Genomic DNA, 18,854 nt, shown 5'->3' on the forward strand with positions numbered 1-18,854 from the left:
TTGTCACCCTGTTTATTTAACTTATATGCAGAGTACATCATGAGAAACGTTGGACTGGAAGAAACACAAGCTGGAATCAAGATTGCCGGGAGAAATATCAATAACCTCAGATATGCAGATGACACCACCCTTATGGCAGAAAGTGAAAAGGAACTAAAAAGCCTCTTGATGAAGGTGAAAGTGAAGAGTGAAAAAGTTGGCTTAAAGCTCAACATTCAGAAAATGAAGATCATGGCATCAGGACCCATCACATCATGGGAAATAGATGGGGAAACAGTGGAAACAGTGTCAGACTTTATTTTTTTGGGCTCCAAAATCACTGCAGATGGTGACTGCAGCCATGAAATTAAAAGACACTTACTCCTTGGAAGGAAAGTTATGACCAACCTAGATAGCATATTCAAAATCAGAGACGTTACTTTGCCAACAAAGTTTCATCTAGTCAAGGCTATGGTTTTTCCTGTGGTCATGTATGGATGTGAGAGTTGGACTGTGAAGAAGGCTGAGCGCTGAAGAATTGATGCTTTTGAACTGTGGTATTGGAGAAGACTCTTGAGAGTCCCTTGGACTGCAAAGAGATCCAACCAGTCCATTCTAAAGGAGATCAGCCCTGAGATTTCTTTGGAAGGAATGATGCTAAAGCTGAAACTCCAGTACTTTGGCCACCTCATGTGAAGAGTTGACTCATTGGAAAAGACTCTGATGCTGGGAGGGATTGGGGGCAAGAGGAAAAGGGGACAGCAGAGGATGAGATGGCTGGATGGCATCACTGACTCGATGGACATGAGTCTGAGTGAACTCTCGGAGTTGGTGATGGACAGGGAGGCCTGGGGTCCTGCGATTCATGGGGTCGCAAAGAGTCGGACACGGCTGAGCGACTGATCTGATCTGATTCTAGTAATAAATCTTTTTTTTCCCTTTTGACAGCCTTTAAAACAAGTCTTCAAACAAATGGAACTTAGAATTATATGGTCACAGAGTTATATCACAAAACATTAAACCAATATTTTCAAAAATCATAAAGCATATTCATGTCATGCTCACCAAATAAATTTTAAGGAGAATAAAAATATTTTTGAATGATTTATAAATACATATAAGTGGAATAATTTTTTAAAAATTACTATTAGTTTCAATTACCTTAAATTTGTTTTTAGTCTTCTATAATGCATAGTTATTAATATACCAAAATTCTACAACCTGAGATAAATCAGTTCTAATGAGGTGGATGAAACTGGAGCCTATTATACAGAGTGAAGTAAGCCAGAAAGAAAAACACCAATACAGTACACTAATGCATATATATGGAATTTAGAAAGATGGTAACAATAACCCTGTGTACGAGACAGCAAAAGAGACACTGATGTATAGAACAGTCTTATGGACTCTGTTGCAGAGGAAGAGGGTGGGAAGATTTGGGAGAATGGCATTGAAACATGTATAATATCATGTATGAAATGAGTTGCCAGTCCAGGTTCGATGCACGATACTGGATGCTTGGGGCTGGTGCACTGGGACGACCCAGAGGGATGATATGGGGAGGGAGGAGGGGGGAGGGTTCAGGATGGGGAACACATGTATACCTGTGGCAGATTCATTTCGATATTTGGCAATACTAATACAATTTTATAAAGTTTAAAAATAAAATTAAATTAAAAAAAATAAAATAAATAGACTTAACAATGATTAAGAATGTAATGTATACATTTTGAAAGAAGTCTAGAGTTAGGCAGCGCTACAGTTAGTTCAGTATGTGTGTGCATTATGTGTGTGTGTGTGTTTGTGTATGCTCAGTCATGTCCGATTCTTTGCCACCCTGTGGAGTGCAGCCCACCAGGCTCCTCTCTCCATGGGAGTTTCCAAGCAAGAATACTGGGGTGATTTGCTACTTCCTCCTCCACGGGGTCTTCCAGACCCAAGGACTGAACTGGCATCTCCTGCATCTCCTGCTTTGCAGGTGGATCCTTTACCACTAAGCTGATGGGGAAACCAGTTAGTCCAGTAGCTCAGATAATTTCCTCAGGAATCTCCTATTCAGCAGTTCCACTGTTCTCACTATTCTGACATGTGCAGCCTCCATGATAGCTGCATCATGTCCTTAAACTACTGTCTCCAAGGACAGCACAGAAATGGTCAACACAAAAAGACAGTTCTTGGTAGAAACACTCTTTTTCAATGAAGAAAATCTCTGGAAATTTCTAACAGATATCTTCTTGAGTTTGCTTGGTCCTGACTGATTTCCATGATTATGTTTGGACCAAACCGCTGGCAGCAGCAAAGAGAACAGCCATGGTCTACTGAGCCTAAGTGTGTTTCATGCCCAAGGACTAGACAAATCACCTAAGTGAAATGGGTTTTCTGCCAACAAGAAAAGAGAGTTTTCTGTCAGGTAGACAACTAAGTTTCTGCACCTGTAATACATTAGTATAGTATGTCTTGTATATGATTTATGAGGAAATAAATATGCCTATATTGGCATTTTGTGCTCTTTTATTTATTTATGTTTTCTGATAATTGTATGCTATCAAGAAAGTTTTACAGTTGTGGCTATACTTTAATCCCAGTGATATTTGTAAAAGAATGATCTAATTTAAAAGTTTCTAATTAATCATTTAAAAAGTGAATTAAAAATAAATCACCAGTAAGTGAATAAAAATTCTGTCTAAGAGGATTAAGAATAGGGAATGACTTGAGTAGTTTAGTCTTTGTTTTCATTTTTAATATGACATTTGTGTTTGAAGGGAAACTATTGAGAATTCTAAACAGCTCAAACTAACTGGACCTAAAACTATCAAAAAATATTAGGAAAATATCTATAGTAGCTGTCACTTCAAATGAATAAATGAGACATCTTAAAAATAGACTTGGCAATATAAGGCATAAGTCTTAGATTATAAATGGCCCAGAGAAAATACTGGGTTTTTCTTTAACTCCTATCCTGGAATAAGGGATCTTTATAAGAAGTGAATTGTTAGTTCATTAAATGTTTAGCATTAAATGGTATATTCATTAAATGTAAATTAATTTCAAGCAAACATTAAATTAGAGCCATGTAGTTAGTAAATCAACAATATTTATGTGCTGAGATTTACAAAAGAGGCTATAGTCCTTAAGAACACAGAGAGTGAGTCCAGTGAGGGTAACAGGACAAATACAAACAGAAAAGATTTAACTAAGAATATATAATGGGAAAATATACAAAGTAAATGTCAATCCATCCATCTCTAATGAACTGAATATATAAATACTTGAAGAAAGCTGAAGAAAATTGAATAACTGAAGTCAAATGGAAGCATTCAGTAGAAGTTATAAGTGATGTCAACAGCTGACTTGTGCATTAAGAGCACAGCAGACTTGCGGCTGAAAAACAGAGTGATCATACATCCATCCCCGTTGGCTTGGAAGAGTTCTAATTGGTGTGGACTATCCCAATATTCTGATTTAGAATTCTTTCTTTTTTTTAAAGCTGAATATTATTACTAAAATTTGCTCTTACATAGATGAGATAGTTTTGGTAGGTCTCTGCTTTATATTTCCAGCCTTGTAATAACTTCCTCTAATAGTGAATTAAACACATGTGTAGTGGACATAGTTTTCATTTTTATATGTGGATAAAGAGCAAACAGTGGTATCCTGCCACTCATTTTCCAGTTGTTCCGTATGCAGAGTAGTTACCTTTTTCCTTTCGAGACAAAAGCATCAAGGCACTTGCTGATAAACCATGAGTACTGAAATAAGGTGCTGCACAGGCTGCATCGTGCTGTCACTTCAGTCATGTCTGACTCTTTGTGACTCCATGGACCATAGCCCACCAGGCTCCTCTGTGCATGGAATTCTCCAGGCAAGAATACTGGAGTGGCTAGTCATTCTATTCTCCAGGGGATCTCCCTGACCCAGGAATCAAACTAGGGTCTCCTCATTGCAGGTGGATTCTTTACCAACTGAGCTATCAGGGAAGCCCCTATTGTTGTGGGACACATATAATTCACAAATATGTTCAAACAAGCTGCAGTATTCCCACATCTAAAATAGAAGTCCTTGCCAAAAAATATTTTTATACATACTCACATAAATGAACTACAACATTTTTCTGATGCTACTGATATTGAATAAAACATTCTGGTAGCATAACATTCTCCTTTTATTGTGCAACATTAATCTTAGTTTGGATATATTTGAGCCTATAAAGAACTACGTCACAAATCAAACTGTTTCCTATATTTGTATTAAACTATTTTTAATATTTTTGGTTGTAATGTTTTAAATATTGGAAATCTTTTAAAATGTTTTATTGGAGCATAGTTTCTTTAGTGTTCTGTCAGTCTCCACTGTACAGCAAAGTGAATCAGCTGTACCTACACATATACCCCCCGTTTTTTGGATTTCCTTCCCATTTAGGTCACCACAAAGTGTACTGAATAGAGTTCTCTGTTCCATGGTAACTTCTCACTTATTATCTATTTTATACATAGTAGTATATATGTCGGAGAAGGCAATGGCACCCCACTCCAGTACTCTTGCCTGGAGAATCCCAGGGATGGGGAAGCCTGGTGGGCTGCCGTCTATGGGGTCACACAGAGTCGGACACGACTGAAGCGACTTAGCAGCAGCAGTAGCAGTAGCAGTATATATGTCAATCCCAGTCTCCCAATTCACCTACCCCCATCCCTTGTTTGTGTCCATGTTTGTTCTCTATGTTTGTATCTCTATTTTTATTTTTCAAATAAGTTCATCTGTACCATTTTTAGATTGGCACTTATAAGTGATTTTACATGATACTTTTTTCTCTTTATGACTGACTTCACTCTGTATAACAGTCTCTAGGTCTATTCGCTTCTCTGGAAATGGCACAATTTCATTCCTTTTTATGTCTGAGTAATATTCCATTGCATATATGTACCACATCTTTTCCATCCATTCCTCTGCTGATGGACATTTAAGTAGCTTCCATGCCCTGACTACTGTAATTAGCACTGCAATGAACAATGGGGTGCATACATCTTTTTGAACTATAGATTTTTCTGAGTTTTTGTCTAACCTTATGTGGAAAGGTTAGAGGTATATAATTCTCTGCAGAGTAAGTTCAGTTTATCTCAGGAGTGAGATTGCTGGGTCACAAGCTTCTATTTTATAGTACAAATTTGCATGGAACTCTAGTCAGCTACATGTGTAAGACATGTAATTTTGCCTTAGGTTTATTCTCATAGTAATCTTATTTCTAAGGTCTAGTAGTCAAATTACACTTGCATTTCCTCACAACATTATCTTTCTAGGTAAGATGCCAACACTTTTCTTCTCAGCCACCATCAATGTGAATTATTTCAAACTTGAGAAGCTGGGGATTACCTGCTCCATAAGAGACAGTACTGCAAAAACATGTCTTTAAAAAGTATACCATGTCCTTTACTGTTAGCATTAATTTCTGATATAGACTAAATAAATATTAAAATATCTGAAAGGATTAGGAAGTGCACACCTTGGAAAATACAATTGATGTTTTATTCAATTCATACACAGTGCTATAGCAGCAATTCATGACTCTAAAACCTCCTGTGTTCAGCCAAGAAAACCATTCTTAGAACAAACTGTGTCTGTTGGATGCTCACAATGGTGAGATTCTAATGAGAATGTATCTGTGGATCAACAACTGATTTCTACCATTATCTGAGCACCATATGGCATAGCACTCATCATAATTTTAACATTTGTATTATCACAGTGAAGCCAGCTTATCTTCAATTCTCATTAAAGGAAAAAGAAAATTCCCAAATCCGCCCACAAAAGGTAAATATTGAAATAAGGAATCTTTGTACTATTACTACTGTTTGTGCTCCCCTACCAGTGTGTATTTTTCATGCACAGCAGGTAAAGTAAGAATTAGGGCATCAACAACAGTGACATGAATTTTTGTTTATCCTCAAGGAGCTAAATATAATAAAAAAAATATCTAAGCTAATTTCTGGGTAATGCATTCAGAATTTTTCTCATCCATGGACCACTGCTGTCTATAGAAGAAGCTTGATTGAATTACATTATTTCATACAAACTACACTGTGGAAGGAGATCTTCATACTTAACATTTCTGGGAAGTCAATAAGCAAAAGAATCAAGTGATTTTGACATCTGCTATTTAATGTCTTTACCAATATGCAAAAGAGAAAACTGAAGATTATTTAAAAGCAATAAGTAAAATATACTGCATATTATAAGACATGATAGCACTTGAATCCAGCTGCCCTTTGAAGAGATGAGTTATTTTACAGATGGCTCCCATCCGGCAATGCTGTTCTGTTTATAGGGCTGCAGGTGGTAGAATAGGACACGGGAACAGGGGTGGAAAGGTTAGAGCTATATAATTCTCTGCACAGTAAGTTCAGTAAATTAGATTAAGTTCCCAGCCTTCATTCCTTATCAGTACTGCCATCTAGAGTGACATGGCAAGTGTCATTTTCATGAGAGTTTAGTGCATGAAGTCGGTTTTTCATAATTTAGCATACTAGTCCAAAGGAAACAGCTTCCTTATTTACAGTTAAAATGGAAATACAGTTTCCATGTCAGTAAGACTGATATATGCAATTTAACTCACTTATACAAATTTTATGAACAACCATATATAGCCATTTATTTTATAAGTAGAATAATTTACATAATTAGGTTGATTAGGAATGAATGAAAATTAGGATGTGGATCAGCTAAGATAGAGAAGATAGCAACCAACCTCGTCTCAGTGACTTTCAGACAATAAAAAGTTGTTTTTTTTTCTGGATTAATCTAGGTGTAAAGTACAGGTTCAGAAGAGACATTCTTCTTTTCAAAGGACACCCAAGATTTGGGCAGACAGAGGCTTCACCGTCTTTAGATGTGGTCCTTTCACTAAAAGCCTCTGTGATTGTCAATGCAGGGAGAATTTGAGAGTCCTGCATTGGAAATCAAACAAGCAAGCCTAGAAATGATGTGCTCCTCTTTTGGCCATTTTTAATAGCAAAGCAAGGTACATGTATGACTTCACAGGGGTGAGTAAATACAATGTGTCTGGAGAATAGAATCTGAAACGCTAGTGCTCAGCAGCAGTGCTACCAGGAGGAAAGCTGCACAGAGTGATGAAGTGATACTGTCCAAGCTGTGACATTCTAATAACACACCTGATATTTCAACATTTTTTCTGAGACATCTTTCCAAATGCCTTCCTAAAGGTATCACTGTGCAAGGGTACTTGAGGTAAATTTGAGAGTATAGTTAAAGGAGGGGAGGAATTATGATTAAATTTCAGAGAAAAAATACTGGTTAGCAAGATTCAAGACAAGTTTTTTGTTTTTTTTTTCTTAGCAACTATACTACAGCCATTTATTGAAAGGCGTAACACAGAAATGATATCAAATGATTACGAATTGATATGCTTTAGAACCCTAGGACAAAAACTGTTGTTGGAAGTGGAGGGAAAAAGACAAATAGTATCCCTATTCATAGCCAGACACCTTGACAAAATCATTAAATGAACCTCCCTAAATTTAAGTAGCAAATTCAAATACTTCATAATAAAACATTGGCTCATACTATGGTATTTTTCTACCCGTTATCTATATAGAATTTTTTTGGAAATGATGAAAAAGTTACTAAAATCGTTTCCTACTTGCTTTGGGTCTGAAAGTCTAAAAGTATCTATTGCCAAAATCTTTGTTATGACCTGTGGATTCTATGACTTTGCTCAATTAGATCAGTTAAAAAAAATTAAATGTCCAGAAATATGGATAAACTTGAGAAAGCATGTACAAAACTATCAACGAAGCCATTACACATACTGTCACTGACCTAGTCTAGCAAAGTTGGCTTTTATTAAATGGCAGCTGTGCCTGATTAAAAAATTATGACTCCCCTCAGGAATCATGAGGGTCATTAAAAACCAAGTCATAAAACCCTCTGCTCCTGAAGGCACACTGACAGAGAACACTTCCTATTTCCTTATATAATTTAACTTTAACTACCATCATACCCAACATATACTTAAAAGATTTTTCTTAAATTGCAATTTTATCTCTTACACACATATCTCAAATTGTTAAATAATTACCTTCAACTAATAGTTGAAAAACACAAAAGACCTGAATTATAAATATAATCTGATAGTTGATTGCTTTAAATACTGTTTTTTTCTCAGATATATGAATGAGTTTTCAACTAATTTACTTCAATAAGAGTATTTGTTTATCTTTACCTTCACAGTTCTAAAAGAGATTGGATGAGAAAACAAGAATCTATCAATGAGTAAACAACCTATGAAAGTTCATATGCTTATCAAATGTTAGAAGACTTTGTGGATGTCTTCCTAATTTAAATTTATAGATAATGCTTTGCATATATATGTATGTACTCTTTTTGGAGGAAAATTCTTCACTTTTTATTTTCTTATTAACCTATCTGACTTCTCTTCCAAAGGTTGCACTTTTCCAACTTCGTTTGCTGACAACTGGCTACAATTATCCAGATAATTTACAGAAAGCCAATAATGTATTTAATGAAATGGATCAGAAAGTCCCTTATAGCCATTTTCCAATATCAGTACAAAGTTTCTAAAAGACAGTCATTATTACTGATAAAGACCAGATTTAGAAGCTTTGGCTTTGGTCTGCATAACTGGTGTGGAAGAGGTGAGAGAGCTCTCCAGGGCCGCTTTTTAAGGGCACTTATGTCATTTATGATGGCTTGGCCCTCAGACACTAATCACCTCCCAGAGCCCCCACCTTCTAATACCATTAACGACAACATAGAATTTCAACATATGAATTTGGGGAGGGACATCAACCTTCAGTTGATAGCAGCTGGAAAGCATAAGAACACTAAGGATGCATCCTAGGATTGTTGATTTTCAGTCATGAAGCAGTGTCCAACCCTTTGCGACTCCATGGATTGCAGCATGCCAGACTTCCCTGTCCTTCACAGTCTCCTGGAGTATGGCCCAGTGATTTTTTCTGCTTAGGTTGCTATTAAAAATACCAGAATGGGTGGCTCAAATGGTTGTATATTTCTGTTAAAATATATTTTTTCACAGTTCTGAAAAAGTCCAAGATCAAGTTTCCAGTTGATTCATTTTCTGATGCAAATTTTCTTGTGGGCTTTCTGATGTCTGCCCATTTGCTATATCCTTACATGGTCTTGGCCTTCCCTGGTGGCTCAGAGGATAAAGCATCTGCCTGCAATGCAGGAGACCTGAGTTTGATCTCTGGGTTGGGAAGATCCCCTGCAGAAGGAAATGGCAACCCACTCCAGTATTCTTGCCTGGAGAATCCCATGGACAGAGGAGCCTGGCAGGCTACAGTCCATGGGGTCGTAAAGAGTCGGACATGACTGAACGACTTCACTTTCACTACATGGTCTTTGCTCCTTGTGTGTGTTTAGAGAAAGAGTAAGAGCTCTGGTCTCTCTTTCTCTTCTTATAAGGACACTAATCCTATTGGATAAGGACCCCACCCTTATGATCTCATTTAATCTTAATTATGTTTCAAAAACCCCTATCTCCAAAAATAGTCACAATAAGATTTACAGCTTCAACATGTGAATTTTGGGAGGATTCATACATTCAGGCCATTGATACCCAGAAACTATGTTTTTTTTCTGTTTGTCCTCCAGAAAACATCAAACATTTAAGAAAACTTCTCTATCATATTATTATCTGTGAAGGACCTACCATGTGTGTATTGAATATTTTCTTGAATCCATTTTTTCAGTTTATGATCCTAGATCCTTTTTTCACTTTTGATGAAAGTGAAAGAGGAGAGTGAAAAAACTGGCTTAAAGCTCAACATTCAAAAAACTAAGATCATGTGATCCCATCACTTCTAGGCAAATAGATGGGGAAACAAAGGAGATAGCAACAGACTATTTTCTTGGGCTCTAAAATCACTGCAGATGGTGACTGTAGCCATGAAATTAAAAGACGCTTACTCCTAGGAAGAAAAGCTATGACCAAGCTAGACAGCATATTAAAAGGCAGAGACATTACTTTGCCAACAAAGGTCTATCTACTAAAAGCAATGGTTATTCCAGTAGTCATGTATGGATGTGAGAGTTGGACTGTGAAGAAAGCTGAGTGCTGAAGAATTGATGGTTTTGAACCGTGGTGTTGGAGAAGACTCTTGAGAGTCCCTTGGACTACAAAAAGATCAAACCAGACATTCCTAAAGAAAATAAGTCCTGAATATTCATTTGAAGGACTGGTGCTGAAGCTGAAACTCCAATACCTTGGCCACCTGATGTAAAGAACTGACTTATTTGAAAAGACCCTGATGCTTGGCCACCTGATGTGAAGAACTGACTTATTTGAAAAGACCCTGATGCTGTGAAAGATTGAAGTCAGGAGGAAAAGGGGACGACAGAAGGATGACATGGTTGGATGGCATCACTGACTCTTTGGATATGAGTTTGATCAAGCTCTGGGAGTTGGTGATGGACAGGGAAGCCTGATATACAACAGTCCATGGGTCACAAAGAGTTGACACGACTGAGCAATTGAACTGACCTGAGGATCCTTTAGTATTATAAATTTCAAGAGTTTATTATTTTCTATGCCATGCAGTATATCTTTGTATTTATTCTATAGATAAGACCTAGGGGAGGACTCTAGCATTTATTCTATTGACAATTTTCTGATCAAGTTTATTTTCATTATATAGATATCTTTTTAAGAATCAGAAAATCATATTCCTCCCTACATTCATTTTCAGATTAGCATTCTTACTGTTTATTTTTTTTTAATGTAAAACCTGTCCCCTTGACCATTTTATACATTATAGGTATCTGGCTCACACAGAGCATTTCAGATAGAGCAGAACCTTGATTACTTATAAAAAGAAACATAAATTTTCTGCTTATTTCAGTGTAATTATTATGGTTTAATAAAAGGACCATCTTATAAGCTTACAGTAGTTAGTTTTATCTTATTCTTACTTTAATCAGTCATATTTGTTTAGGTAAGTTTAAAATTCTTTGAACTTACATTACTTAGAAAAACTAAATAATAATCAATATACATTTCAATGCTGACAGTTTTCAATGCTATAATTTTGCTTTTGATAAACTTGAAAGATAATGTTTTCTCAAATTGTGTACTATGAAAAAAAGTCACCTTATTGACTTTTTAACAAGCAAAGTTTATAAACAAATTTTCATGTACTATGAAGATGAGTTAAAAATATTTCAAATGTCATTTTGTCATCTAATTTATAAAGTAACTATAAAATATTTTTTAAACCTTTAAAACAAACAAAAAAATATTAGAGATGCTCAAAAATCATTGAAATTGACTATTAAATTTATAAGTATATAAAAGGATTAATATATGATAGCAATTATGTTGTAAGGACATAAATATATGTAAATACAAAATTTTGGAGTATAAATTAGTGCATAAATTCTGAAGTTTATATAGTAAGTAATAACAACTAATATTATTATTTTAATAATAGAGTGTTTAATAGAATGTTTGCACTCTACTAGTTATTGATAGAGACTTTTTTCAATCTATTATGCTTGCTGCTGCTACTGCTGCTAAGTCACTTCAGTCGTGTCCAACTCTGTGCGACCCCATAGATGGCAACCCACCAGGCTCCTCCGTCCCTGGGATTCTCCAGGCAAGAACACTGGAGTGGGTTGCCATTTCCTTCTCCAGTGCATGAAAGTGAAAAGTGAAAGTGAAGTCGCTCAGTCATGTCTGACTCTTAGCGACCCCATGGACTGCAGCCCATCAGGCTCCTCTGTCCATGGGATTTTCCAGGCAAGAGTACTGGAGTTGGGTGCCATTGCCTTACTAACTCATTATTTAAAAATTGCAGTATTCTGAGATAGTAGTTACACACTCTTATTTTACAGATGAGAAAGTGGAGGCAAAGGAAGATTAAGTAACTTTTCTCAGTTACAGAGCTATAATGTGTCAAATCTAATTTCAGTCAAGAGGTCTGACACTAAAGACCATGTTCTTAACATTTAATTAAAACTGCTTCAAATACACAAATGCAGAGTAAAAACCTCTCCTTGTTGGCTGACCTAGAAATTTGAGTAAATAAAAAAGTAAATACAGACTAATGGGGTTGCAAAGAGTAGGACACGACTGAGCAACTGAACTGAACTGAATGTATAAATATGGTGGTGGTATATTATTTATTAGCTACTGAAAATACATGACTGAGCAACTGAACTGAACTGAATGTATAAATATGGTGGTGGTATATTATTTATTATTTATTAGCTACTGAAAAAATCCTAAACGAACCACAAAAGGAAATGGTTAAAAAGAAATGTGCATTTTTGAAATCAAATACTATGGAATTGATAAATGCCATTCCATTATATAATAGTTAAGAATATACAGATACTACTATATATGCAATAGATAAATAGATAAGGACCTACTGTATAGCACACAGAACTATGCCATATTCTGTATATCAACATTCTATATTATATCAATATTTTGTAATGGTTTATATGGGAAAAGAATCTAAAAGAGAATGGATACATGAATATGTGTAACTGGTTCTCTTTGCTGTAAAGTAGAAACTAACACAATATTGTAAATTAACTATATTCTATTAAAAACTCTGGAAAAAATATACAGATAAGTTTATGACTTGTTTTTAGGTAAAAATAACAGGTTATTCACAGGAGGTACGGTGTAAATTTAATTGTTCTGTGTCTACACCCAAGTATTAACTCTGATAATCCTGAAAATCTAGAAAAAAATGTTTTTTCCTTCAATGTCACTTTAGTCTTAAAGTTCTTAGAAATTTACTGTTTTTATATTGGAATAAAATATTAATTGCAAATTTTCAGTAAAGATGGCTCATGTCTTCCAATTTGGGGCAAGAAATCCTAAAAACAGTAATATTGATTTGTCCATAGTTATGCCCTTCTCAATGAACTTTTGAACAGATTAACAAATTACAAGTAAGACACACATTATAGCCAGATTAAAAAAAAAAAAAAAAAAAAAAACAGAGCAAAACAAAATACAAAGCACTGTGTTCTATGAGAACTCAGACCACCAATTGACAGTGAGCTGGTCATGGTCTAGTTTATCATTTTCTTAATGACACTGACCATTCCAGATGGTGAGTTTTCAGTGTGGGTTTCAGATGCCTAATGTGAAAATATCATTTTGAATAGAAGTGATGTGGAGAAATACTCAAAGTAAGTAAAGCTAAATATTGCTGGTTTCATTTTGTATTCTGGAAAAAATCTTTAGATATAGGGTTGATACATTCTTCATTTTAATAATAATGTAGATTGAAAATAGTCATTTGTATATTTCTGTTTAAAACCAGTAGTAAATTGTAAAAGTGATTCTTAAAGGATTAAGATGCGTTGCTATAGCAACTTCTTATTATAGTACAAGCTGTTAATACAACCAGAATATATCAGATAATGTGTTAAAAATGGTCTCTGTGATAAAATAAATGACTTTTTTGCACTTTAACATTAATGTGTTGCAGATATTTTGTAACATTAGAATGCTAAATATAAGAAAAGCATATAATATTTTGTTGTAGTTCTGAAGCATAACTATCTAATTTAAGTAGCTATTTAAATTTAATTTTTGTCCAGTAAATGCAATGGGACAGAACCTTGCAAATAAATTGTACTGAATGAAGGAATACACCTAAATTTGGGAGAATTACATATGAAAAACAATTTAAGGTCTAATGAAAGATTTCAATTTTTTCTGTCCATTGTTATATATAACAGGCTATAAGTTAGCACAATAAATACTGAAGTACCTTCAAGTTCACCATTCATAACTATTATAATGACCAGACACTATCATATTCTTAGTCTTTACCCTTCTCTGTGTACTTGATCTGATTCTATATTCTAGTCCTGGCTACCTATGGCCTGAAGATCAAGGATGCTTTGGAAATCAAGAAGGTATTGAGGATTGAGGAGTGAAGAACTAACTAAATCACACAGAGCTAAGAAATGAAGTCATATGAAGACAGAAAAGTGTTTCTGGCATTTTGTTTTGACATCTAGCATGAGGGGTGCCCCGTGTGGCACTAGTGGTAAAAAATCTGCCTGACAATGCAGGAGACACCAGAAATGCGAGTTTGATCTTCTGGTACTGAAGATCCCTTGGAGTGCAACTGGCAACTCCCCTCCTCCCCACCCAGTATTCATACCTGGAAAGTTCCATGGACAAAGAAGCCTGGAGGGCTGAGTGACTAAGCGCTCACATGAAATCATATCAGATCAGATTAGTCGCTCAGTAGTGTCTGACTCTTTGTGACCCCATGAATCGCAGCATGCCAGGCCTCCTTGTCCATTACCAAATCACGTCCATCGAGTCAGTGATGCCATCCAGCCATCTCATCCTCTGTTGTCCCCTTCTCTTCCTGCCTCCAATCCCTCCCAGCATCAGAGTCTTCTCCAATGAGTCAATTCTTCGCATGAGGTGGCCAAAGTACTGGAGTTTCAGCTTCAGCATCAGTCCTTCCTAAGAAATCCCAGGGCTGATCTCCTTCAGAATGGACTGGTTGGACCTCCTTGCAGTCCAAGGGACTCTCAAGAGTCTCCTCCAACACCACAGTTCAAAAGTATCAATTTTTTGGCGCTCAGCCTTCTTCCGAGTCCAACTCTCACATCCATACATGACCACAGGAAAGACCATAGCCTTAACTAGACAGACCTTTGTTGGCAAAGTAATGTCTCTGCTTTTGAATATGCTATCTAGGTTGGTCATAACTTTCCTTCCAAGGAGTAAGTGTCTTTTAATTTCATGGCTGCAGTCACCATCTGCAGTGATTTTGGAGCCCAGAAAAATAAAGTCTGACACTGTCTCCACTGTTTCCCCATCTATTTGCCATGAAGTCATGGGACCGGATGCCATGATCTTCGTTTTCTGAATGTTGAGCTTTAAGCCAACTTTTTCACTCTCCTCTTTCACTTTCATCAAGAGGCTTTTTAGTTCCTTTTCACTTTCTGCCATAAGGATGGTGTCATCTGCATATCTGAGGTTATTGATATTTCTCCCGGCAATCTTGATTCCAGCTTGTGCTTAATGGAAAGAACTTGGAAGGAAAGTTATGACCAACCTAGATAGCATATTAAAAAGCAGAGACGTTACTTTGCCAACAAAGGTCCATAGTCAAGGCTATGGTTTTCCCAGTGGTCATGTATGGATGTGAGAGTTAGACTGTGAACTGAACTAATGAAGTGATGGTGTTAGAAGGCTCTAATTTAGAAACTTTGCAGGTTAATTCAGAGGGAAATTCATGAATTTAGTGAACTGTGACTCTTTGTAAGGAAAATCCTTATCTTCATTCTTGTTGTTGTTGTCTAGTTGCTCAGTCATGTCCAACTTTTTTCGACCCCATGAACTACAGCATGCCAGGCCTCCCTGTCCCTCACCATCTCCCAGAGTTTGCCCAAGTTCATGTTCATTGCATCGGTGATGCCGTCCAGCCATCTCATCCTCTGACTGCCAGCTATCTCATCCTCTGACGCCCTCTTCTCCTTCTGCTCTCGATCTTTCCCAGCGAACAGAAGACTCATTGGAAAATTCCCTGGTACTGAGAAAGATCTTCATTCTTATTTCATTCTTACTTACGCTTTATCTACCAAAAGTCCCCATGTCCTCAAAGAATAAAAATTAACATAGCGTGTTATATTACACAGACTATTTATGTTCTTTGTAGAAAAAATTAGAAAACACAGAGAAGTAAAACTTAAAAAAAATAATTTCACTAGAAAGAATAATTGTTTTTTCACATTTTTGAAAGTACATTTGTTTATATCTTGTATGTGTGTATGTATTATAAAATAACTCTATCAATTTATTGCATTTTTCACCATTTGTAGTTTAATAATAACATAGACAATATGAAAATGGATAGATTTGGAGATGGAAATTACGCAAGTTGCAAAAAAAGAATCTATTTCACCTCAATATAGCAATAGTTTTCATTATGCTAATCTATTCCAAAGAACAAATGTGAAATGCTTATCCAAAATTTGAACTATAATTATCCATTTTTCCAACAACTTTTATGTGTGAGGAATTGTCTTGCTTCATATAATGTGCAAATCAATAGCCTGACTATCATATATCTGATTTGTCTACAATCTTTTAAATATACCTGATATCAACTGCTGTTCTTTCTATAGCTTTTTCAAGTCATTCTCATATGTTTTGGTTACTTTTCTAATCACTTATTTACTATAAACTCCTTGAAGATAAATTGCTAGACAATGAGAATGTATGTTTACAAAATTTCTTCCAAGAATGGTTGTACAACTTTACCTCACACTAAAAATGAATATTAGTTTCTATTGCCTCACTCCCTAGCTCATGTGGTATTATCTTTCTTTCTGTCTGAAATGAGAGACAATGTTTTTCAATAATGTTGGATTAGAGCATTTTTGGTTTATATATATTTTTCATGTTAGGGTTTAAGTTCAAAACACTGGATTAATCTTCTGGTATGGCATTCTATTTTCCTTGGTCTATGTGAATTCCTTGATTCTCTTTTTCCAAATTAAAATTTAAATTGAGCATTTCCTTTCCCCATTCTTCAACCCATTTTCCTTTCTAATTAGACAACTCTAATGTGTTTATTTTGTGTTTGTGGGGTTTTTGTTGCATGCTCTTTCAATATACTTTGTTTCTTTTCTACTTAGCATTATACTTTTATGACCTATGAATATTTATGTCTGCTTTTATCATTCATTCTTCAGCTTGCTGTGCTCCACAGTGAAATTTCATCACCTTTTATCCACAAAGTTTTGTAGTGTTGAAACAAGGTTCAATGTAAAATCTGGCACTTCAAATGATGTTGCGATGAACAACTTCATACAGGCCCTGCTCTGAAATCCCTTGAGAATTCCTTCAGTTCAGTTCAGTTCAGTGGCTCAGTCATGTCCAACTCTTTGCGACCCCATGAATCACAGCACGCCAGGCCTCCCTGTCCATCACCAACTCCCGGAGTTCACCCAGACTCAACGTCTATCGAGTCAATGATGCCATCCAGCCATCTCATCCTCTGTCATCCCCTTCTCCTCCTGCCCCCAATCCCTCCCAGCATCAGAGACTTTTCCAATGAGTCAACTCTTCACATCAAGTGGCCAAAGTACTGGAGTTTCAGCTTTAGCATCATTCCTTCCAAAGAAATCCCAGGGCTGATCTCCTTCAGAATGGACTGGTTGGATCTCCTTGCAGTCCAAAGGACTCTCAAGAGTCTTCTCCAGCACCACAGTTCAAAAGCATCAATTCTTTGGCACTCAGCCTTCTTCACAGTCCAACTCTCACAGAATTCCTTAGGGACAGACAAACCCAGAAGCAGATGCTCTGAGTTCTAAACTGGGGACAGTGGGAGCATCCACATTCTCACCAGTGGTCCATGAGAACTCCCAAACCCACACTTCCCCTTCAGTGTGATCTCGGCCATTCTCATGGATGTTTTAGAAGGCAGTAGAGTACACTGCTTCCTCTTTAGGCAAATTGAGACAAAGATAGAACTCTGAGTAGAATTCATCAATTTAAAATCCTTAGCAGAATGCATGGCCCAGAAGTGCTCAGGTGTGGGTGTGTGGGTGCTCAGTTGTTTGTTGTGTCCAACTCTTTGTGACCCTATGGACTGTAGCCCTTCAGATTCCTATGTCATGGGATTTTCCAGGCAAGAATATTTGAGTGGGTGCCATTTACTTCTCTAAGGGCTCAAAAATTAGCTATTATAACTAATATTTTGGGCATCCCTTGTGGTTCAGCTGGTAAAGAATCTGCCTGCAATGCAGGAGACCTGGGTTCTTTCCCTGGTAGGGAAGATCCCCTGGAGAAGGGTACCCACTCCAGTATTCTGCCTAGAGACTTTCATGGACTGTATAGTCCATGGGATTGCAAAGAGTCAGACACACCTGAAAGACTTTCACTTACTAATATTTTGCCTCTCAGTACTACCTACAATTAAAAGATAAACAGAAAAGGGTACAGTGCAGAGAAAAAGAAAACAAGGTCCTTGTCCCTTCTTAGTCTAAGTAGAAATAATTTTGCTTATGTCAGCATTTCCTGTTGATCAACTTTTAACATTCTGAATATTTAATATTACACATATCCCATTTCAAATAACTCATTAAGTCTTTTCTGACATTATTACCAGACTCAAATAAACTTTACATCTGCATTTGAAACACTGCCTCTAATGCCACAGTCTCTTATTTAGACTTATCTTCCCTGCAATTCTTGACATTGAGAAAGGCCAAATTAATAGATTTGGAAAAATGCCCAATTAGAAACAGATTTAGAAGTATATAAATGGTTCTAGCACAATATTTAAAATGCTTAAAGTCATCAATTTAAAATGGTAGCTCATATTATTTTGCTCAAGGCTACAAATATTTCACATCAATATTTGTTAATATCGAAGTATTATATCGAATAGGAGTGTGATCCCATATATTTAACTTGTACATTATGAGAAACTTTCAGGAAAAAATCCTAACATGTTTATTTTCTTAAAAATTGCTTTCCTTGTTTTGTTCTATATTACTGCAAATCTAAATTTTAGTTTTGAATTTTCATTTATGTATTAAAAGAGGCAGAAATGGGTTCAGTGAAGTGGCTCAATGAAGTGTGACAACTGAAGTGTGATTTGAATGATTTTGAGAAATGGGGGTTTCAGAAGCAATATGTTTAAGTCAAAATGTCCCTATCAGAAACAAGATAACTGTATTTTAAAGTTATCTCCATTATTTTACATTAAATCCTGATTTTCCACCGATTGCTCTTTTGTGGCATGTTTTCACTATGTGTCAAGGTAAAGAGTATGGTAATTGGTCTCCCTCATCATGAAAAGGGAACAGGAAAAGATTTATTG

Source organism: Bos indicus, chromosome 9 (assembly GCF_029378745.1).
Source record: "Bos indicus isolate NIAB-ARS_2022 breed Sahiwal x Tharparkar chromosome 9, NIAB-ARS_B.indTharparkar_mat_pri_1.0, whole genome shotgun sequence".
NCBI classification, from domain to species: domain Eukaryota; kingdom Metazoa; phylum Chordata; class Mammalia; order Artiodactyla; family Bovidae; genus Bos; species Bos indicus.